Source organism: Pelodiscus sinensis, chromosome 3 (assembly GCF_049634645.1).
Source record: "Pelodiscus sinensis isolate JC-2024 chromosome 3, ASM4963464v1, whole genome shotgun sequence".
NCBI classification, from domain to species: domain Eukaryota; kingdom Metazoa; phylum Chordata; order Testudines; family Trionychidae; genus Pelodiscus; species Pelodiscus sinensis.
The window spans coordinates 66,011,130-66,034,144 of record NC_134713.1 but is presented as its reverse complement, the minus strand read 5'-3'; positions in this window follow the sequence as shown (position 1 = coordinate 66,034,144).

The following is a 23,015-nucleotide window of genomic DNA, read 5'->3' as shown; positions in this document are numbered from 1 at the left end:
TCATTGTAACAGCACTCACATTTCTCAAGGAAATAACAAAGGCAATTCATTCTTCAAATTAGAATTCATTTATTTTCTCTACCATTTAATATTAAATAATGTAATATCACAAAATGCTTTTCTGAACATTAGAAACCATCTGAACATTAGAAACCATTCATTAGAAACCAGCGGCCAGACACAGTTAACAGACAATTATTTGTAATTTTAGTTTTTTGCATATAACAGTAATGCCATTGCTTCCTAATAGTAAATAGAAATACTATTTATTTATGTGCTTTTTTTAAAGCATCATGTTATCCATTTGGATTAATGATTACATGATGTGTTATTTTATTAAGCAACATATCATTTCAACCTTAATGGCACTAATCACACATCAATTACTATTTGCCTTTGGAATGTTCACTTCATGTGCTATGTATATAAATAACTTATGTAATGTACCTCTCCAATGCAAACCCTATTGATTAATATCATGTGTTTATCCTGCAAAGGACTTTATAGGATGTACAAAGTGAAAGGAAGATTAAAAAGAGGAATATGAGGCACTGTGCATAAAGGTGTTCAAAGAATTGTCCTTTACAAATGAAGACTGTGAGCTGATCCTGGTATTCTTCATAATCTTCAACATTTTTCCAGTTTGTATATGAGGCTGTGTCCAGACTCGAGGGTTTTTTCGAAAAAAGTAGCCTTTTTTCGAAAAAACTTCCCCTGCGTCTAGACTACAGCCGCGTTCTTTCAAAATTAAATCGAAAGAACGCGGCTTTTCTTTCGACGGTGGAAAACCTCATTTCACGAGGAAGAACGCCTTTTTTTGAAAGTGCTCTTTCGAAAAAAGGCGTTCTTGAATGCAAACAGGGCTTCTTTGAAAGAAAGCATCCAGACTTGCTTTTTCGAAAGTACTGCTTGCAGTCTAGACGCTCTTTTTTGAAAGAGGCTTTTTCGAAAGTATCTTTCGAAAATGCCTCTTTTGAAAGAGGCTTGCAGTCTAGACGTAGCCTGAGTTATTTCACAGTATGCAAAGCTGCTAACCAAATTAATGAGCTTAATCTAAATCCATGTATTTTTTTTTCCCATAATGCCCATTCAATGCTCCAGTTCCACTGAGGAACAGGGAACATGAGTTATATTTAGTTAATATTAACCTTTTGATTGGTTTGAAATTGGGCCTTCTGTAACAATTTGACCCCTTGACACATAATATGACACAAAATATGATTGATCAAGATCTAGGGTATGTCTACACTTGCACCCTCTTTTGAGAAAAGGATGCAAATGAAGACATTTGAAATTGAAAATGAAGCTGGGATTTCAATATCCCACACTTCATTTGCATACTCACGTTATGATGCTATTTCGAAATAGCACTATTTTGAAATACTAAACGTGGTGTAGATGTGGTTATTTCGGGAGAACACCATTCTTCAGAAATAACTGTTAAACCTCATCTTATAAGGAATAAGGGTTATTTCAAGATAAAGGTTTTCTCTCGAAATAACCACATCTTAACAGCGTCTGTTATTTCGAAATAGCGCCATAACGCGATTATGCAAATAAAGTAACTTCATTTATTTAAATCCCGGCTTCATTTGCAATTTTGAATGTCTTCATTTGCATCCCTCTCTTGAAAGAGAAGACATACCCATACAGAATGAATGGCTGATGCAACTTTCTTAATTTTAGTATTAAAGGATTTTTTTGTCCCCTTTAGCTAATAGATATTAATGGGGTTACATGCAGGTTTAATTAGGTCAAGGTGCTCTTCATGTTGATCCCCTGAGTCAGGCATCTGCTAAATCCTGCAATAGAGAATGAGGGTACACATACAAGGTAAAGATACATGTGTAAATATCTAAGACCTTCTTTCACCCTACAAACAAACAGGAACCACCAGTCCTGTCTGGGTCTTGTGCTCAAGTTCATCCCAGGAGCTGACCCCTTGAAGCCACTTGCCTGACTTGGTACAAGAGCTGAAATACTGAGTGCTTTCCCAAGCAAATGAAGACAAATGGTAGAGAGCTTGTTTAAAGGTTCTATGAATCACAAAGTAATGTGCTGAGACGGCTGTAGTGCTCTGGTTCATAGGACCATCATGGAAGGCTGAGGGCAATTGCTGAGGGCCTGCTGAGTACATTGTTGATGTAACTGAGTACCACATAAGTTAGTATACTACCTCCTTCCTGAGGCTTGCATGTCACACCAGCCAGCTCTGATCCCCAAAAAACCACCATGACCAAAACAGGAGAAAATTCAAAGCAAGTCATGTCACACACAGTCCAGCTTTGTGTAACAAGTGTCAGGCCATTTCTGAGTACACCATTTGCCTTGATAAAACACCCCACAATCTGTACACTCTGTAGCATCTGACTAGATTTTAACCAGCTTTGTAATAGTCATTCCTCCCTCCACAATGATACCCCATTAAAGTGAGTCAGAAAACCTTCCCACACTCCTAAGTCTTCTTTCATCTCCCTAGTGACTCATATGTAATAGTGTGGCCTAGCTATGTTGGGTGTTGCTCCTGCCATATAGGCACAAAATGTTAGCCCCAGGGCAACAAATCAAATATACATTCTACCTCCAGTTTGTAAGAGAGGATTCCATATTCCAATATCTGAGCCATTTCCAAGCATTTTTACTTCAGCTTTGACGGGGGGACCACAATTTTATCCTATATGGTTAATGGAACTCACTTAACAGAAGTAATGGTCACAGAAAAGAGGTGAACTTCTGGCCTTTCTCAAAGCAAACAAAAAGGTTCTGCTGACTGATATACATACTCTTCAGTCATTGCTACCTCACTTCAGCAAAAGTAGAATTAATTATTGATTTTGAATTATTCAATAAGGCCTGCACAATAAATTTTGCAGGAAATGTTAAAATCTGTTCTGCCTTATTTTTTCTCCTCTTGTCCCCTTCCATATTTTCAGTTCAGTGCGTTCAGCTTCATATCATTATATTATTGTGAATAATACAGCAACACTTCACACATCATATTACTGTTCACAAGAAACTTAAAACGTGCAGAAATAAAGAGGTGAACATGTTTGTTTTCTGCAAAAAACCTTTCTGTTCTTGCATAAGTGACACAATTCCCATGAAAGCCAGAGAGACCAGCACATGTCTGTCTGGAGTGAGAATGTAGCTCTAAGAGCTAAAAACTATCTAAATATTAAGCAAAGATGTACATAAATGGCATGTATTTTCACAGCTAAATTCCAGCAGTGTCCGAACAAGCAGATTCACAGTTCTTGTTTGTAAAACCAACCCCACAGGACACATATTGGCTGTGTCTAGACTGGCCAGTTTTTCCGGAAAATCAGCCGCTTTTCCGGAAAAACTTGCCAGCTGTCTACACTGGCCGCTTGAATTTCCGCAAAAGCACTGACTTCCTACTGTAAGAAATCAGTGGTTCTTGCAGAAATCCTATTCTGCTCCCGTGCAGGCAAAAGTCCCTTTTGTGCAAAAGAGCCAGTGTAGACAGCTCAGATTTGTTTTCTGCAAAAAAGCTCCGATCGTGAAAATGGTGATCGGGGCATTTTTGCGGAAAAGCGCACCTAGATAGGCACGGACACTTTTCTGCAAAAAGTGCTTTTGCGGAAAAGCGTCCGTGCCAATCTAGATGCTCTGTTCCGAAAATGCTTTTAACGGAAAACTTTTCTGTTAAAAGCATTTCTGGAAAATCATGCCAGTCTAGACACATTTAGTTTAGAAAAAAAACTTAAAATTCTTGCTACAATGAAATATCACAAAAAAGCAAAATGCAGGACAATGTAGCACTTTAAAGACTAACAAGATGGTTTATTAGATGATGAGCTTTCGTGGGCCAGACCCACTTCCTCAGATCAAATAGTGGAAGAAAGTAGTCACAACCATATATACCAAAGGATACAATTAAAAAAAATGAACAAATATGAAAAGGACAAATCACATTGCAGAACAGAAGAGGGATGCGGGGGGAGGGGGGGAAGGGGGAGGAAGGAAGGTAAGTAGAGAGCCAAGTTATTAAGGCATTATCCTTGGGCTTCAGAGACTTTGCAGACTATATGGGTCTGGGAAGAAGAATAGAGGAGTTTGAAAGGCAAGTCTTGTTGTGATCAGGGGGAAATCCCGATGATTGGAAAAAGACAAATGATCTTTTAAAAAGGGAAGAAGGAGGATCTATCAGCCTCAGTTCAGCCCGTGGAAAAATCATGGAGTACATCCTCAAGCAATCCATTCTGAAACACTTGGAGGAGAGAAAAGTGATCAAGAACAGTTACCAAGGGCAACTCATGCCTGATCAACTTAATTGCCTTCTTTGATGAAACAACTGGCTCTGTGGATATTAGTAAAAATGTTCAACATCTTTTTTAATAACAATTTTGAAATAAGCATTATTCCTCATGGAAAGCAGGAGTTATTCTTTTGAATTAACTAGCTCATTATTTTGAAATAGCAAGGTTGGTAGTGTGGGCGCTCTGCTTGTTATTTCAAGATAAGGGGAGTTATTTTGAAATAACTCCCTAGTGTAGACCAGGGCCTGCAGAGCTAGGCAGCAGCAGAGCAGGAGTGTGGAGATTTCAACGGTGCCAAAAAATGTGAATTAGGCAGAGAAAAATGGATTGAATTGCCGAAGCACCTTTGTGCTTCACATCCTTTGTCGCTCTGTACCTTAGCTCCCACATATAAAATTGGAGCAAGAGTAGTTATCTCATAAGAGTGTTCTGATGTCAAATACAGATTGGACCTCCCTGGTCCAGCACCTCAGGACCTGACCAGTTGCAAGCAAGAGAATTTGCTGGAGTAGGGGAGTTCTTCTCCCACCATCTCCCAAGACCATTTCCTGCTATCAACAGACTGCCCCAGCAGGCACCCTGCCTTTCCCTTTCCCCCAAACTGGCTGGGATGCTTGCCCAGCTGTTGCCAGCTCCCTGGGTGTCACTGTGCAGGGCTCCATTCCTGCTTGCCATGGGCTGCTGCAGAGATCCATTCCTGAACTCCTAGGAGCTGCCATGGGGCTCTGGTTCCAGTCCCACACTCCAAGGGCCTGCTGCGGGGTTGTGGTTCCATGCTTCTGGGAGCTTCCAGGGGACTCTGGTCCCATACTTCTTGGAGCTCCGTCCCTAGTCCCACATTCCCAGTGGCTGCCGTGGGGCTCTAGTCCTAGTCCTGCACTGCTTCCAGCTGAGCCTCCAACCTTGTTTTCCCCAGCCCCAGCTGGCCTTCCTGCCCTTAGGCTCCTGGGCTCTCTGGTCCAGGAGCATCCATGGTCCTGCTGGACCACGGATGTTGCCAGACCAGAGAATGCTGGTTTTTAGAGATACAACCCGTACATTAAAGATTGTGATGTGCTGAGATACTATGGCAGTTGGGACAAGATAGATTTAAAATGATCTCCAATACTCTGAAAAAGACAACAGAAGTGTACAGTTCATACAGTTGTTGCATACTAAAGCTAGTCACACAAATACTAACCCCATTTTCTCCCTGTACACATTACCAAATTGTGCTTCAAAATTCTTTCCAAAAATACTGAATTCATAACATACTAGCAGATTTATCCAGTATTGCTTGGATCCTTACTAAATGATTTTTTTTAACAATCAAAGAAAAATGTACATACTTTTCAAAAATACGGTGTTATTTTTCTGAAGTTAATTTTTATTTTGAATTTCTTAAAAAAGAGATTATTAACATTTTGTCCAAACTTTTTTAGTACATTTTTTAAAAATGGGAATTCCATTAAGTATATTTTTTTCATCCTTATAAACTCTTATCATCTGTTATTTTTTAATGGAAAAGGGCTATAGTCAATTTGATTTCCAATAACTTTTTCTTCTAGTTTTCAAACTTTGCATTGATTTAGCTGTGTCATAGCAGAGTACTACTCCAAATTTCTCTATTTTATTTTTTTTCTGTAAGGCTTACTGAGAAGCAATCCTGTTTCTCACACATCTTGGTCAGTCTCTTTCAACATTCACTAAGTTATGTCAATTTTTAAAAATATACTTGATATGGTTATTCTGTCTCTTTTCTGTTTGGTTTTATGAGAAGCAATCTCATTCCAGAAGCATCCCCTTTTCCTGGCACAACCAAATCCTTACATTTCTTGAAGTTATGATAAGAGGAAGTGGTATACCAAATTTGATGGTCCTAGCTTATACTGTTTAGACAGAGTTCTTGATCAAACCAACAGACAAACTCTCTAAAAATGATAGTAGATTTGTTTAGAAATATTGGGCCTACATTAGGAACCCTTGATATTACATTACAGGAACTCATCAGGCCTTATGTTCTGTCAGTGTTATAGGCTTCAACTCCATTGATGTGAATGGAAGTTGCCCAGTTTGTGTCCCTTAGGTCAGGTTCAATTCATTATTTCATTAAATGATTAAGATAAGAAGATAAGCAAACAAACTTTCTCTCTTCTATTTTCTCTCTATTTTTTTAAAAAGTTGTTTCTTTACAATTTACCAGAAACAGAAATCGGCATATTTAAAGAGAGCAAATAGCATAAAGCAAGTTTAAGCTGGTAAATTCTGAAATGTTCTGCAGTGGAGCAAAAGGTGTATGTGCAGCCATGTAGAATGTCATTCGAGGTTAACGATGAAATAGATTGTTTCTCCATTTTCAGTGAAAGCATTTGTGAAAAGATGTATTGCTCTAAGTTGGAAATCCATGCTCTGAGACAGCTGCTGACTAGTAATGAGATCTAATGAGCTGTCTCTTTACTGGAAAAAATAACATTTGCAATAATAGCCCCTTTGCAAATTGTAAGAGCATGAGAGCATAGATAGCTCCCCCTCATCCTGAGCTGATAGAAAGATGTTGTCATCAATTGCATTTTAAAGTAAAGCCATTCTCAGAGTAAGCTGAATATGAAATATATAAATATTGATTTTTATATATTTTGTAGCATCTGGCAAAAATTTTCATTTAATGTATGTCATTATATATACATACTTAAAACTTAACTATCTAGATATCTAGCTAAGTTTTGAAATACATAGACACAAACTGTTGATTAAAAATAGGTCCTGAGATTCTGTCCTTTAGTTATAGCACTGCAATTGAAAGAGGTGGTGGCATAATTTAAGGGTATATGACTTAAATGTAATCTCACTAACACCACTGTTACTGAGGAGTAAATCTGTATTGATTCATAACAGTTAACTTGTATTCAAAGATGGCAAGTTAGATCAAAATTAGAACAGAGACAAGAGTTATCAGTCTTCACTTTGAATTCCTGACATATTTCTCATAGTCTTTTCTATAGTTAACCATATTTATCTGCTCTTAACAGACTTTCCCATATTTAAACATGGTTTCATTGTACATTATTTATTTGAAAAAGAAAAAAATCCATTTTGGAAGGTTCTTGAAATGAACCTAACTTACATTAGAGCTAATACACCACAGGGAACTTGTCTGGTGCCATAGATAGCTCAGTTTTCTCAAAACATGTTGTGCATTATTGACATGTGATTCAAGCTGCCGGAAGTATTGGATAAGTATTGGATAGCAGAAAATATATATATACATGATGAAGTATATATATTATTTAATTCTATTTATTTCTAGTGTATTTTTATCAGGCAGGCAAGGATGAATCTCTTATATTAAATTCCAGATATATTTACATTCTCTATGTCCCAATCAATCTATCATATTAAAGTCTGACTGCAATAGAAGGGACATAATTGAGTGTCTTCTCTTTTTAACTTAGTTACTCAATTTAAGAGTTAAAAATATAGTCATCGGTGAATCCTGGAGAGAATAGAGGTAAACTTGTAATAAGAAATTTGATTACTGTAGGATCTGAGCTTACTCATGTTCTGAAGATACAGTAGAAAGAAATTTTTGCCACTGATTTATGCAGCCTTTGTTTAAGCTCCTAGAGAATGAGTAGAAGATAAATGAGTCAAAGCAGCCATGGTGTCTTGGTTATTTCATCAATTAAATAAAATACACTGAGATCATACAAATTAAACTTATTGTGTAAAAGCAACAGAATGAAAAGTGCATTTCCCAGTTGAAGCTGTAATAAAAAAAATGTGCAAGTTTGTTGTAAAATGTTCAGTTTGGACTTAAGAGTATTTTATCCTACATTCATCTTGCACTGATGTAAATGACTACACAAGGTACAAAGCAGTGGAGAATCTGAGTTTTTAATGTCCAAATGGACAAAGACCACAATATTTATTAAACCCTAACCCCATATCCAATAGCTGGGGCGTTCTTGAAAAATGCCTTTAAATTAACATGACACTAAGCATGTTCCCTATGCATGAGCTTCAACTAGGAATCTCCTCCAAAAGCTGCTTGTTCCTTATTCTCCTGCAGCACTTTGCATTCCCCTCATGCTCTGAGAGATATCTGATTATGACCTATAACTTGTCCCATATGGAAAGGTGCTAGCCTCAAATAGTACAGTTTGATATCTCAGTTTATTTATTAAGAGCACAAGCTTTTACATAACAGTATGATAGTTTTTATCCTGTATACAATGTTAGTACTGGTTGTTACATACAGTAACACTGTGAAATGTTCAAATGTTTGGTATTGTCAAAAAGACAAGCTGGGTGAGGTAATACCTTTTATTGGACCAACTTCTGTTCATTAAAGAGACAAGCTTTCCAGCTACACAGAGTCCTTATTCACAGGAAGATACTATATCCAAAACATATTTATCATCACAATTAAAGGCCATTGAATTCCATGAGGAAAAAAAAAAGTTTGGATTCAGGCCTTTGTTCTTTATAGATAGAAGTCGTAAAATTATTTTCAAAACTTAGTTCAAGCTTTTACCACGATTCTCAATCTCTGATCGAAAACATTTTCCTGTACATTAAAGAGCAAACAAGAAAAAGAAGAATTCAACCATGAAAAGGTGAGTGTTATTATCTAAGAAATGTCCCAATATTCACTGACGTAGTGGATCAAGACATAGTTTGAACTATCTAGATTATTATGATATGGAGTAACTTTAATTGCCTGCTCCTCTGTTTTAAGACTATTATTATATGATAGTGTCACACCTAAACCCTAACCTGTATACAATTTTTATCATAAAAATATTAACTAGCTAAAGCCAGTTAATCTGAGCAGGCTGTGTTTTTTGATCCATAGTTATAAAACTTACTGATATGATGGGTTGCAGCTGAAGAAATGTATAGATAAAATTATATATAATATATGTTATATATATAATTTATATATCTCCTATTAGTTGTCTGATTTGTAACTGTCATAATTAAAAACTTGAGAATTATCTGTGATTAAAACATTACTGTTGCATTTATGGCGTTCCTGTATTTAAAGTGTAGTTACATTCTTCATATACAATGCTAATGGGCTGCAAATATAGTAATTGTCAAGTTTTTTAAACGATGACTACTGTACTTGTAATGTGAATGCAGCTGCTAGATATGCTAATTGTGATCTGGGTGCATTGTCTGGCACAGTTCTTTAAAGAACAATATCCTTTGACTTCACTGGATCCTTTTGAGTTTATACTAACTGAAGAGTCAGCCCATGGCCCTGAAAAAAACTTGAGAAAACCAGTCATATGATAGCAGCAACATCATAAAGATGAATGCCAAAGAAATCCATGCTAGCAGCAGAGAGGTAAGACTGAGAAAACCTGACAACTTAAAAAATAAAAGGTGTATTAGTTTCATAAATCAGGTATGTCACAAAACTACCCAAGGGTGTAGAATTTATTTTCATTTGTTAATGGTGGCCCATTATCTCCTTGTGAATTTCTTTCACTATACCACTTATGACTCATAAGTTATGAGTGATCAGTCTCTTTGTTCATAGAGATGGAGGTCATATCCTAGTATACGTTATTGGTATATAAAACAGGCCTTTGTTGATTATCATTTCCTTTTGGTGGGGATTTGGTCTGAATATGCTCTAATTTTAAGTGTCAGGTTCTATCATGGCCAGGTGAACATATACCTTATGTACTGATTGAAAATAATTGAAATTTCTACTTTTCACAGAAAGTTCACAAGCCAGGTGCAAATACCCAATTCAAAAGACAAAGATGGTTCTTCAGATTTCTCCATCTTTCTGATTTACATAAAATAGAGACTTGTTAACCCTTCCTTCCTCCCCTTTAGTACAGGTTGAACATCTGTAAACTGAGGCTCTCTGGTCTGGTAACAGCAGACCACAGATGTTCTAGGATCATAGAGTCCCGGTGAAGGGCTGGTGCCTAGGATCACTGAAGACTGGAAAGGCTGCAGGTTTCTGGCAGCAAGCTGCCAGTGGGGCCAGAAGCCTAGATCCCCACAGCTGGATAGCCAGGTTCTCCCCAGCTGAGCTGCTTGGTGGAGCAGGGAGCCCTGCACACCACAGCAGGGCTGCTTGGAGGGGCTGGGTGTCTGGCACACCACAGTGGGGATGCTCGGAGAGACTGGGAGCCTAGGGCTCTCCAACTGGGCTGCCCAATGGGGCTGGAAGCCCAGCACACTGCAGCAGGGCTACCCAGTGTTGTGGGAGCCTAGCACACTGTGAGTTGGGCTGCCCGGCATGGCATATAAGGTGTGAGGTGGGAACCAATAGAACAGTGGGGCCTGCAGCCAGTGCAGTGTAGGGGAAGGCCAATAGTAGGAGGACCAGATATGATCTTGGCTGGTTCAGCAAAATTGCTCATCTGGGATGGGTCAAGTCCAAAAGGTGCTGGACCAGGAAGGTCCAATCTGCATATTTATTAAAATTATGGTAGAGCCCATTAGACTTTCCAGACATTCAAAGGCAATCAGAGAAGTGCAAAATCTACAGACAGGCAAGCAGACTTGGAAAAGAAAAACAGCAACAGGCAATTTATATATATACAAGTGAACACATCACTGCTGGCAGCTTGTCAGAAATGGGTCTTTATGAATGATTTAAATATGGATTAGACAGGGGAGCAACTCAGGGAGGCTGAAAACACACATAGGCATGGAAGTGATTGCATGGTGTAGAAGATGTCTGACTCTGAATATCAAACTCCTCAATTCAAAGTGCAATTGCAAAGTTGAGACTGGGACCAACTTTTTGTTGTGTTTACACAGCACTTATCACAATGGGGTCTTTGCCTATGACTAGGATTCCTCGGCACTATGGTAATACAAGTAAGTAAATAAAAAGAAGAAACTAGCAATGTATTATTTTTTTCATTTCTCAGTATCTTGAATAAGTTGTGGTAAATTAATTGAACAGTGGTTTCCCTTCTCAAGCTTGTGGGCTTCCCCTTCTCATCTCTGTTTATCAGTTAACTGGTTAAATTTAAATGTTTAACCAGTTAACTCATTAAATGAAATTTTACATCCCCAGTCCTTACTAGACCCTCTAAATTGAACCCGAGAAAATCAATCTCCGGAGCGTCAATTCCCACTTAAGTATAGACAAGGCCTTTTAATTATGAGAGCAACACGGAAAACTAGTAGGTCTCTGGAGAGACCTAAATCCATATTGATGATGTTGACACTGATTATTGTTTCTGTCACTTTTATTCATGTTGAATAACATCTTACGCCAGCAGAACCAGTGGAAACATTTACAGATACATAGGGTTACATTTACTGTGAATAGACTGGGAGAATCAGATATCTTGTAGCATTACATAACCTCAGGAGATAGTGCAATCTATATTTACAATATTTTTAATGTTATATATGTACAATACACTTATAACAACTGGATTTCAAAGTATAGTTTCAGACTCTCTTTTAAAAACTTTTCTGTTGTGTTTCTTTAAATTTCATAATGTAAGACACTTACATGGAAGTCACTGTCTGTCATCCTGATTCAGAATGTGTTCTTGCATGCTGCCACACCTACCACTGCTATCCCCTGTGTGTGTGAAAATGCTGTGTTCTTCTGCCCTGCTGTCTCTTTCTTGAGATGAAATTGACATGCAGCCTGTCTCCTGTGCTTAAGTACTATCATGACTTTCACCTCTGACTACATCTTGGCAACTGACAAATCATTCTTATAGGAACTAAGATAACAACTGTGATGATGAGTGATAATTTTAGGGAACAGCAAGAGTGGAAGCAAAAAGGGATCACTATTTTCTTTCTCAAGAAGAGCATGAGATGAGTATGAGGTCTATTGCTAAAATAAGTGATGTTGAAAAGCTGGCCTTAACTGACCAACAACTACAATTTTTTTAGTGTACATGCTAAAATATAGAAATGATTTCTAATCAAATCTCGAGAACTGAACAAAAATCCATATCTAAATTTTGAAAATGTCACTTTTTTGAAAATTACATTTTAAATAAACGGAAGATCAAACAAGTAGTAACATGCTCTTCATTGTTCATGAGAGCAGTTTATATGAGACTCACCCTGTAAGAGGAAACAAAAAACAGGACTATGTAGCACTTTAAAGACTAACAAGATGGTTTATAAGGTGATGAGCTTTCGTGGGCCAGACCCACTTCCTCAGATCAAATAGTGGAAGAAAATTGTCATAACCATATGTAGTCTTTAAAGTGCTACATAGTCTCCTGTTTTTTGTTTCAGCTACACCAGACTAACACGGCTACATTTCTATCCCTGTAAGAGGAATCTTTGTGAACTGTTTAACAAAGTTATAAAACTCTAGAACTGAACTAACATGATTTTTACCATCTTGAAATCAGGCTCTAGAACTGAACTTTGAGCCTATCTGCATCTAAACCGAAGGCAGAAGTTAGAGTTCTGACACTATTAATGCCAATGACAAAACTCCCATTGACTTCCAGATGATTTTTACTGTTTGAAACTAGTGTGAACACTCATAGGGTATGTCTACACTACCCCGCTAGTTCGAACTAGGGGGGTAATGTAGGCATACCGCACTTGCAAATGAAACCCGGGATTTGAATTTCCCGGGCTTCATTTGCATAAGCGGGGAGCCACCATTTTTAAAACCCCGCTGGTTCGAACCCCGTGCAGCGCGGCTACACGGGGCTCGAACTAGGTAGTTCGGACTAGGATTCCTATTCCGTGGAACGAGGTGTACCGGTAGTTCAGAATAGGAATCCTAGTCTGAACTACCTAGTTCGAGCCCCGTGTAGCCGCGCTGCACGGAGTTCGAACCAGCGGGGTTTTAAAAATGGTGGCTCCCCGCTTATGCAAATGAAGCCCGGGAAATTCCAATCCCAGGCTTCATTTGCAAGTGCGGTATGCCTACATTACCCTCCTAGTTCGAACTAGGAGGGTAGTGTAGACATACCCATACTGAGTTAAGAGCTCCTGCCACTGGTGAAAGTGCAGTCTCTTCCCTGACAAAGCTGACTCATGAGTATTCATTAACTGTTAACCAGTTTAAATAAGAAACCTTGGATGAACTCAAGTTTTTAATCAGAAAATTTTATTCATACAAGCTACCCATTGACATCAATGAGAATTTTGGCTGTGGAAGGAGGGTAGTTGCTCAGGATTGAGGCTTACTTACATAGATTTTAATGAGAGTTTTCCCTGAGTAAGGATCTCAGGATTTAACCCTGTATTCCCAGTATTTTAGGATATGTCTACATTATGGGACAAGGTCAAATTAAGATCTGCAACTTCAGCTACATTAATTGCATAGCTGAAGTCGAACTAGCTTAACTTGACTTTTGGCGCTGTCCACACTGCAGGAAGTCAAAGGAAGAACACTTGTACTTTGACTTCCTTTACTCCTCGTGGAAATAGGACTACTGGCATCAACCAGAGTGCCCCTTTCACTTCAAATTAGCACGTATTAACTAGATTTCTAGGGTATGTCTACACTAGCTCATTAGTTCGAGCTAGGTAGGCAAATGAGGGAAACCAGAGTTGCAAATGAAGCCCGAGATTTAAATATCCCGGACTTCATTTGCATGTTCCCTGGTGCCGCCATTTTTAAATCCCCCTTAGTCCGAACTAACTGCCCGCAGCTAGACGCAACAGTTAAACATTACTTCGAACTAACTCCTTAGTTCGAATTAACTGTTACTCCTCATTCCACGAGGAGCTAGTGTAGACATACCCCTATAGTGTAGACATATCCCTGATGTATAGCTATACAAGTATAAGTTGAAGGGGGAGATTGTGATTGAATTTATCCTTTGTCTCAGTGGTATCACATTTCAGTTTAGCTGTTGCCTGGGTTTCCCTCAATGTTCTCCCAGTATCTCTGAGCTTCACCTCGCTGAAACATAGATCAGCCTAGGCCATCCCTGCAGATGTGCTTGCCCCAGGCTAGATACCTGGTTCAGTTTTTTCCCTCTGATAGAATCTCTTCTCTTAGATCCTTAGGTCCCGGAGGGATGTCTGTTCCATTGGGCAGGAATTCTCCTGACCTTCACTTCTGTATCCACAGGATTTCTTTGCTAGTGCTTGTCAGTGTCTGCACTCCCAGCTCTCCAACAGCTTTCCTTCCTCCCACAGCTCCTAACACATTACTATCTGTCTAGAGAGGAGGCTTTTAACAGGTTTCAGAAGGCCTTTGATTGTCTTCAGAAGTCCTAATTAACATAGAAGAGGAGTGGGGAACCTTTTTCGTCAGGGATTGCTGACACAGAAAAATCAGTCGAGGAGCACACAAGTGAGAAGCAAAAAACACACACAAAAAGCCCCTAAACAAACAAATAAACCCTTGTTGACGTGGCCCTTGACTGAGGAGGAGAAAGACACATTCCCCTTGCATGCGAGAGCTTAATGGGGGCCCACCTCTGGCCTAGAATGTCCAATGACAACTGTTTAGTTACCAAGAAAAAAGGGACCTGCTTTTCCTGGGACTAATATACCTGCCTTCTGCCATTCTCCTATAGCCATCTGGCTCGAGCCCATCACAGTGTCTACTAGATCTTTACTAGCAAAGTAGACCCCTTAGTCTGTTGTTTTTGACATTTCTTGTGAGTTAATTCAAGATGAATGCAATTATAGATCAAGGCCCCTATACTGAAAACACATATGCACATTCTCAAGGGATAATGAATTAAAGCACATACAGTGGTCAATCACATGAAATTTTATGTTTGTTTCTTCTTTCTTTGTTATTTCTTGTAATCTAAATCATATATTTTATGTTTACTCTTTGAATTAAAAATAACATACATAAACTCTAAAGGAATATAAAAAGATAAACATATATGCCATTACACAGATATGAGTATACATATATCTACATAATACCTCAACAAAGAATGAAAATTAAGTCAAATCCAGTCAGAGTCTAATCATCATACACAGCTAATTTAAAAAAGAAAACAAAACCAACACAGATTTATATTACAGTACAATGTATTTTCTGTGTATCTGATTATAGAATGGGAAAACTGTAAACAGTAACGAGAGCCAATTTCAGGTCTTTTGCTTGGAAGAGAATTTCTCATGATATGTTCTGAGAAATTTCCTCAAATCAGTTAAATTGAAGGAGATCCTTCTGTGTCTTATAATTCATTTGTTCAAAAGAGGCAATCTCTGCACCACCCATTCTTGAAGTATGGGAATGAATTTTGTACTTGATTTTCATAGAAATAGCTTTTTAGTGTAGGATGAAGCTGCGAACAGCCACTTCTTCAATATTCCTGTGTTGATTGTAATAGAGGAATATTTGTGTATGTATTAACTGAGATGTATATGTTCAGGTTTTGAAACCTAAGGGGAAAACTGTCACATGGAAACGAGGGAAATTGTGCAGAGAAAGGCCTTTTCCTATAAAGTCAACAAAAGCCTAATTTCTATTTGAAATGATAGCAGGTTGTACCTTACTGACCCATCATGTAGGAACTGTCTGACTATCTGATATCTTAGGGTGTGTCTACACAGCAAAGTTATTTCGGAATAATTATGCGCCTAACTACTCAACAATTCCGTTATTTCGAAATAATTTTGAAATAACGGACGGCTTATTCTGACTTCTGTAAACCTCATTCTACAAAGAATAATAATGCCTATTCTGAAATAGCTATTTCGAAATAAGGAGTGTATAGACACTCCACTTCTGCTATTTTGAAATAGCCCTTCACCAGAGCCATTCTAAGTTATTCCTCCTGGGGCTCTAAATTAAGATAGCACATTTACATTAGGGAAGCCTGCCTCAGATTAATTTTGAGGCTTCCCTGCAGTGCATACATGCTATTTCAAAATATGCTATTCTGGAAAATCTCTTCCAGAATAGGTTATTCTGAAATAAATGTACAGTGTAGATGTACCCTCAGTTTTTACACCAGACACTTTGTAATAAGAGTTAGAAACAAACAGCTCAGTGGTGAATTTCACTGATTCTTGACATGCTGCTTCACTTCAGGAAAACCAACGGAAGTAATGTTCAGTTTCAGACTGGCAAAGAATTCAGGAAGCTCCATTGTTTTATTTTTATGAGAGCTTTAGTTTATTTCTTACACAACATCATAAGGATGTGACATATCCATCAACAGGGAATTACAAGGTGTGTCTACACCGCACCCTCAACTCAAAATAAGATTCATAATTTCCACTACGCAACTTGCATATCTTATTTCAAATCTATTTCAACATAGCTTAATTTGAAATTTGGTGTGTCTACACAGGTTTACCGAGATGCCAAAATAGCATGCCTATTATTTTGAAAAATATTTTGAAATAATGGGTGGCTTGTGTAGATGTGGGGTAGCTATTTTAGGATACCTCTGGCATCGTGAAATAGCTGTGTAGTGTAGATGTATCCACAGTGCCTTTCATAGCTATAGCAATCCTAATGAATGGTCTACCAATAGATTAATATTTTCTTCTCTCTTCCTAATTCCACCAATGACAATTATTTTCAGAACTTCACAGACCTTGTATTCCTATTCTTCTTTTATTTGTTACTCTTCATGTTTCAAGAACAAAGTGATTCATTTTTTTAAAAAAGATAATGAATTAGTTCCCTGGAGTGTTATGGGTAAGTCTCAGTTGCACGTATTAGATCTGGTCTGCACTTGACTGGCTAGAACATAGTTTCACCTACAGTCCAGTGTAATATGCAAAACAGAGGCTTGTATAAAATAAAACAGAAGGTCTATAGCTGTCTTCCAGGCCTACTACAGCCAAAGACTGCCTGATTCTCAGAGTCTTAGTTAAGTACTTCTGAGAGTCTCCTAACAATATTGTTGAATTAGTGTGCACCAGCCTGAGTATACTGTACAGAATAATATGCCTTAGTAAATGACAAATTACAAAATCCACAGCTCATTGATGTTTGTCTCATCAAGCATATAGTCTATTTTGTCATTCTTCTGCACATTCTAAATTAGAGTTACTATTCGTTTTACAGATATTCAAAGGCATTGCTTCACAATGCGTCTCCAGGAAAAATGAATCACAAAACTGAAGTTAAAAGACTTGACCAAGAGCATACAATTCATCTCTGAAAGAGCTGGAAATAGAAGTCAATTTTCCCTATGCCCAGTCCTGGGTTTTAGCCACAAAACCACCTTCCTTTCATTCAATAACTGTTTTAGTACAGCTTGCCACCTATTATTGCCACCTGCACATTCAGTTATATTTACAAAGAATTTACTCTATTGGCTTCATTAAGTATTGAGAGGCAGTTCTTTAATGCAAGGACCAACCACATAGTTAATATAAACCGGCACACCTTAGTTTTTTTAAAAAGGATGTGGCTTTCATTTTTGGCTGATAGAATTTATCTGCAAGATGTGAACATGGCAAACATATTCATCACTATCTTTTCTTTTCCGGTCATAATAATGGGTGCTCATATTTAATGTGATTGCATGCCGTTTCTATCAATTTATGTTCAGGAATGATCATATGTTTTCTATTAAACATCTCCAGGAAAACATATTCACAAGCAGCCTTTTTCGTATCATAATGAAATCTATTTTACCACAGTTGAATGAATGCTACAGTATGTCCATTGTTATTATACTGGAATCCAATGGAAAATATCTTTTTATATAAAGATAACATCTACTTGCAAAGCATCATGCATGGTTTTGGTGAAAACAAAGAAGAGTCATGCACTAGTGACTGATTTAGTATCCAAGGTGATAGACAGGATAGCAAAGAATTGTTTAAAGAGGCGACTGTAAAAATTACCTCTCCTATGTCTGCCTATTGAAAAAAAAGTAAAGTACCACAAGTGATTAAATTTGGCTAATTTTAAAGGTACATTTCACTTTTTAGTGTGTATGACTTTTAATAACAGCAATAGTAACAGTAACAAAAATACAAACCAAGGTAGCTGCTTCTGTTTCAGAAATCTGCTGGGCTGGAAGGGAAGCGAGTTATCCCAGTACCTCCCCTACTCCACTTCATTGAGCCAACAATCCATTGGCAATGTTGTGCCTCCTGATGGGTGGTAAATATGCTCTATAAGCTGTTCCTTTTCAGATGCTATATCATGTCTTAAGTTTGCTGCTAATCAACAGCTGCAGTAAAAAAATATTGAAAAAATGCTTCAACATGTATGTGAAACACAGTTTTTAATAAGATTATAGTCTTCCAGGTTCCAAAAATGAAAGGCAGGAACACCTCATTTGAGATCAAGAGGTAGTAAAAATATTATAGAGGCTCAGATCATGTGGACATGCTTAGGCCAGAAATATATTAGTATGTATGGATGTGATATACAGGTATTTTCTTTTGACATACCTACACAGCAGTATGATAGTGCTACACATGTTGCTGGGTCACTGATCTTTTATTCTCACATTTTCTCTGTTCACAGATACATGTCTATTAAGGAGGCTGGTGAGCTAAAAAGTTTACCCTCTCAAAGGTGAGAAAAAAATCCACCTACTTCTTATACAGGAAAGAGAGAGAGCATTGAAAGAGAAAACCAGGGATAGAATAAACTGACCACTGGCTGACACCAGCTTTTCCCTCTTGCAAGTGCTGAAGTGAGCAATGACATAGGGTGCAGATGTGGGCATGAATGGGTTATAGAAGATCCAGAAGGAAATGGGAGGAAGAGGTTGAGTCTGGGAGACAGTATGGAATGATTAAACAGCACAGGCTATAATTGGGTTGGCACATGTAGAAGTGCCAAAGGTTCTTGCAGTGAGGACCCTGAAAGAAGCAGTAAAAGTTGTGGACGTTGAGGGATGAAGTAGACTAACAAGCCATGGAAGGTAATGAAGGATATGCAAGGAATCTGACCATATAGAGTGGAAATATAAAAGGGATGGGGCAGAATTAAATGGCATAGAAGAGGGTATAGAATAGGAGCAAAGCATGTAGAAGTAGATACAGACAAAGATGATCAAAAGGATTGGGGAGTCCTAAATTATATGTTTGCAAGAGATTTGGGTAGATTATAAACGTGGTATAAATCAGGAAGGCATGAATGGGTGTGTGCAAATGACGAAGATGAACATGGGGGGGGGGGCAGAAGAAGTGGAGAGATCTGGCAGAGATACAGGCATATATAAGTACTGTACTTAGATTTTCCAGACATCAAACTTCAAGTTTATAAAGCTTTCCATGTTCATGAAGTATTTTCCTCCATTTCCCTCCATCATCCCCCCACATAAAATAACTTTCCTCTTCTTACTTTCTTATGAGAGTTACCAAAGTAGAGCACCACTTTCTCACTAAAGTCTCGAGGAATAGGGGAGTCCCGATTTAATGAGGCTCATAAGATTCTCTGATCACTGATTTCCTATGGCAGACCTTATATTGTCTACAAACTGGATGTGGACCCCACCCCTTCAACCACTTCTGTATTGATATCACTAGATCTAGTCAGTTGCTTACAGTTATTCTCTCATTAGTTAGATGACGATAGGACCAAAGACTTCCACTCTCAGGGTGCATCTGCACTGTACCATTATTTTGAGATAACTACCATTATTTTGAAATAACAATGAGAGCATCTACACAGCCATACCATTATTTAAAAATATTTCAAAATAATGGACGGCTTACTCCAAAATCTGTAAACTTCATTATACAAGGAATAATGCTTATTCCAAAATAGCTATTTCAAAATAAGGTGTATGTAGCACTTCACTGCTGCTATTTCAAAATAGCCCCTCACCAGGGCAATTCTAAGGTATTCCTCCGCAGTGCTTCCAGGGGCTCTAAATCAAGATAGCATGTCTACATTAGGGAAGCCGGCCTCAGACTAATTTTGGAGATTTACTAATGGAAAGTGCTATATGTGGAGTAGATTCTCTATTGATACAAGTATGAGAATGAACAGTTAAACGATTAAGCATCTATCACCCTGCTTGATCTACACAGACTGTCCAATTGTAGCGTTGCCTGCCTATTTATACTGTAATGAAATGATATAATTGGGAGCATCCTAATGATTTTATGTATCATTAAATGTGTACTAAAGATTATTTTAGGAAAATTATACGAGGCTCAGAGTACCATTAATTTTTTCACAATGCTGATAGAGTAGATTACAGCCGTTCCCCGAGTTGCAAACGGTCGAGTTACAGTTGTAAATGTGGTCCCCGAGTTATGAACGTGATCCACGCTTACGAGCAGTGCAGTTGCCATGTAACTCAATGGGATCCTAGTTACGAACACTTTGAGTTACGGCCAAGTGTTTGATTCATAACTTGTTCGTAACTTGGGGAGAGGCTGTATTTATTTTTATATTTGATAGATAGCAATAAAATGGTTAATATATGTATTGTTACAAAATACATTGATGTTCAAGACTTCAGTTCTCCAATTCATTTAACCCTTTTGCCTGTGAAGTGTCCCACTGAAGATTTTTGTGGTGCCAAGGGACTGCCACTGTGCAATGCATTGCAGCATCATGATGAGTGTCTAAGGGATGTCATTACATGCACAGCTTGCAAGTTCACTATATAATGTAGCCACTAGCATAGTTTTTGTAGTGGCTGATTTTGCAGCATATGCCTGTCCTCTGGTGTTTTACAATGGGCCTCTTGACTAAGAAATGGAGATTTCATTTAGTATAGATTTTAGTATAAGTTTTTCTGCTTGTCTTTTAAAATATTTGTGCAAATTTTGAGGCTCAGATTTAAGCCTGAGTGGATAGTGTACCTTGTGGGTATATAACATTGGGTGGTCTAGATTCCATTGCCTTTCCCCAGTGCTTTAAAAAAAAACAAAAAACAAAAACAAAAGAAAAAGAAAAACCACTCCCACAGCAGTTTTGGAGACCCAGAGTTCAGTCTGTAAGGAATTTCAACGAGGATTGCCCAGTGTCAGCCTCCCTACATTCAAGTTCAAAAAGGAACTGAAGAAATGCAATTAATTAAGTAACTTTATAAAATATTATGAAGAAACAAATAATCTAATTCTAGAAATATAACACAGCTATTTTATATCCCACAGATAATGTCCATAGTTACAGTAAACATAAGAGAAAACTAAAATAATATTTGAACAGTTCCGTCCACACAAACACAATAAGAAAAGACTGAGGGTATGACTACAGAGCAAAGTTATTTCAAAATAACAGCCGTTATTTCAAAATAACTTTATCAGCGCCTACACAGCCAAACCACTATTTCGCAATTAAATCGAAATAGTGGAGGGCTTATTTCAAAATTGGTAAACCTCATTCCATGAGGAATAATGCCAAATTCGAAATAACTATTTCGAAATAAGCGCTGTGTAGATGCTTATATCGAAATAGGGAGCCTCCAGCCTTCCCAGGGTGTCCTGTTGGCCACTCCAGCATCAACCAAGAACATTCCTCTCCCTCCCCCTTCCCCAGAGCCCTTAAAGGGGTTCACTCTGGCCACAGTGCCTGTGCCAGCTCCAAGCCTGCCAGCCCAGAGCCAGCAGTCACTGCCCCTGACCCAGTGGCGCCAAAACAGGAGCCAGCAAACCAATGGCAGCCAGCCCTCCACCGCTCCCCAGGAGCAGTCTGCCAGCTCCCAGGAGCCAGCCAGGGCCCAGAGAAGGTGGGCACCCTCCTGGTACAGGGTGGAGATCATGGACCTTATTTAGGTTTGAGGGGAATGTCCCCAACGTCCATGATCTCTGCACTAAATGGAGGAATGCGGCCATCTATGGCAGGATAGCTGCCAGCCTGGCTACCAAAGGCCACATGTGAACCCAGGAGCAGGTTTGCTTGAAAATCAAGGTGGTCCAGTGAGACCTCCAACCGTGAGCCCTGAGCTTTCCCTCCCCTTTTTTCCCCTTGCTTTCCCCCTCCAGCTCCCGCCTCCCAAGTTTCCTCCTCCCGTCTCCTACCCTCTCTTCTCCCCTCTCCTGCCTCCTTTCCCCAGTCTCACTAGAGTTTCATTCCTCCCCCCTCCCAGTTTTGTTAAATAAAGAGAGTTTGTGTTTATAAAAATATGTGTATTTTATTTGACATCAGAAAGGGGGGTTAGGGAGGGGTAAGTGGTAGGACGTGAGGAAGGAATGAGGCACAAGCCCCCAGTGGGGCAGACCAGGGAATCTCTTAGTGCTCCTCAGGGTAGAAGCTCTCCTGCAGGGCCTCCTGGATACTGACAGCCCCCCCGATGGACCTCCCGGATGGCAGCCTGCAGAAAGTGCAGCCAGGCTCGCAGCAACACATCCATGAGAAGCACCAGTGTGCCCAGGGGCAGCTCTGGCTCCATGTTGCAGAGTGCTGTGATGTCCCGAGTGAGGTCAACCAGAGCACGCAGAGACGAAATGCCTTGCTGTCCCTCATCAAGGTAGGCAAGCAAGCAGGGAAACCTGAGAACCAGCTGTCTTGGAGGGTGGGCCTTTAAGCACAGGCCTCAGATAGCCTCAGGCAGCAGCCACACAAAGTAACTCCTGACCTGATGCCCTGCCAGATCTGGTTCCAGCCAGCCTTAAATGCGATTCAGCATCCACTCAGTGTGGATGCATTATTTTGAAATAGCAAAATGCTATTTCGAAATTCATTTTGTGTCTAGACGCATTCATTCAAAATAAGCTATTTTGAAATAACTATTTTGAAATAAGATATTTAAAAATAACGCTGTAGTATAGACGTACCACAACTGCTTTATGACAGAAGTAACAATCATCACCCTCACTTTATATAGAGAGAAACTGAGGCACAGAGAAGTGACTTGACTTGGATGAAGTCATCTAGCTCATCAATAGCAGATCTGGGAAGAGCATGTGGGTCTAATGAATCTC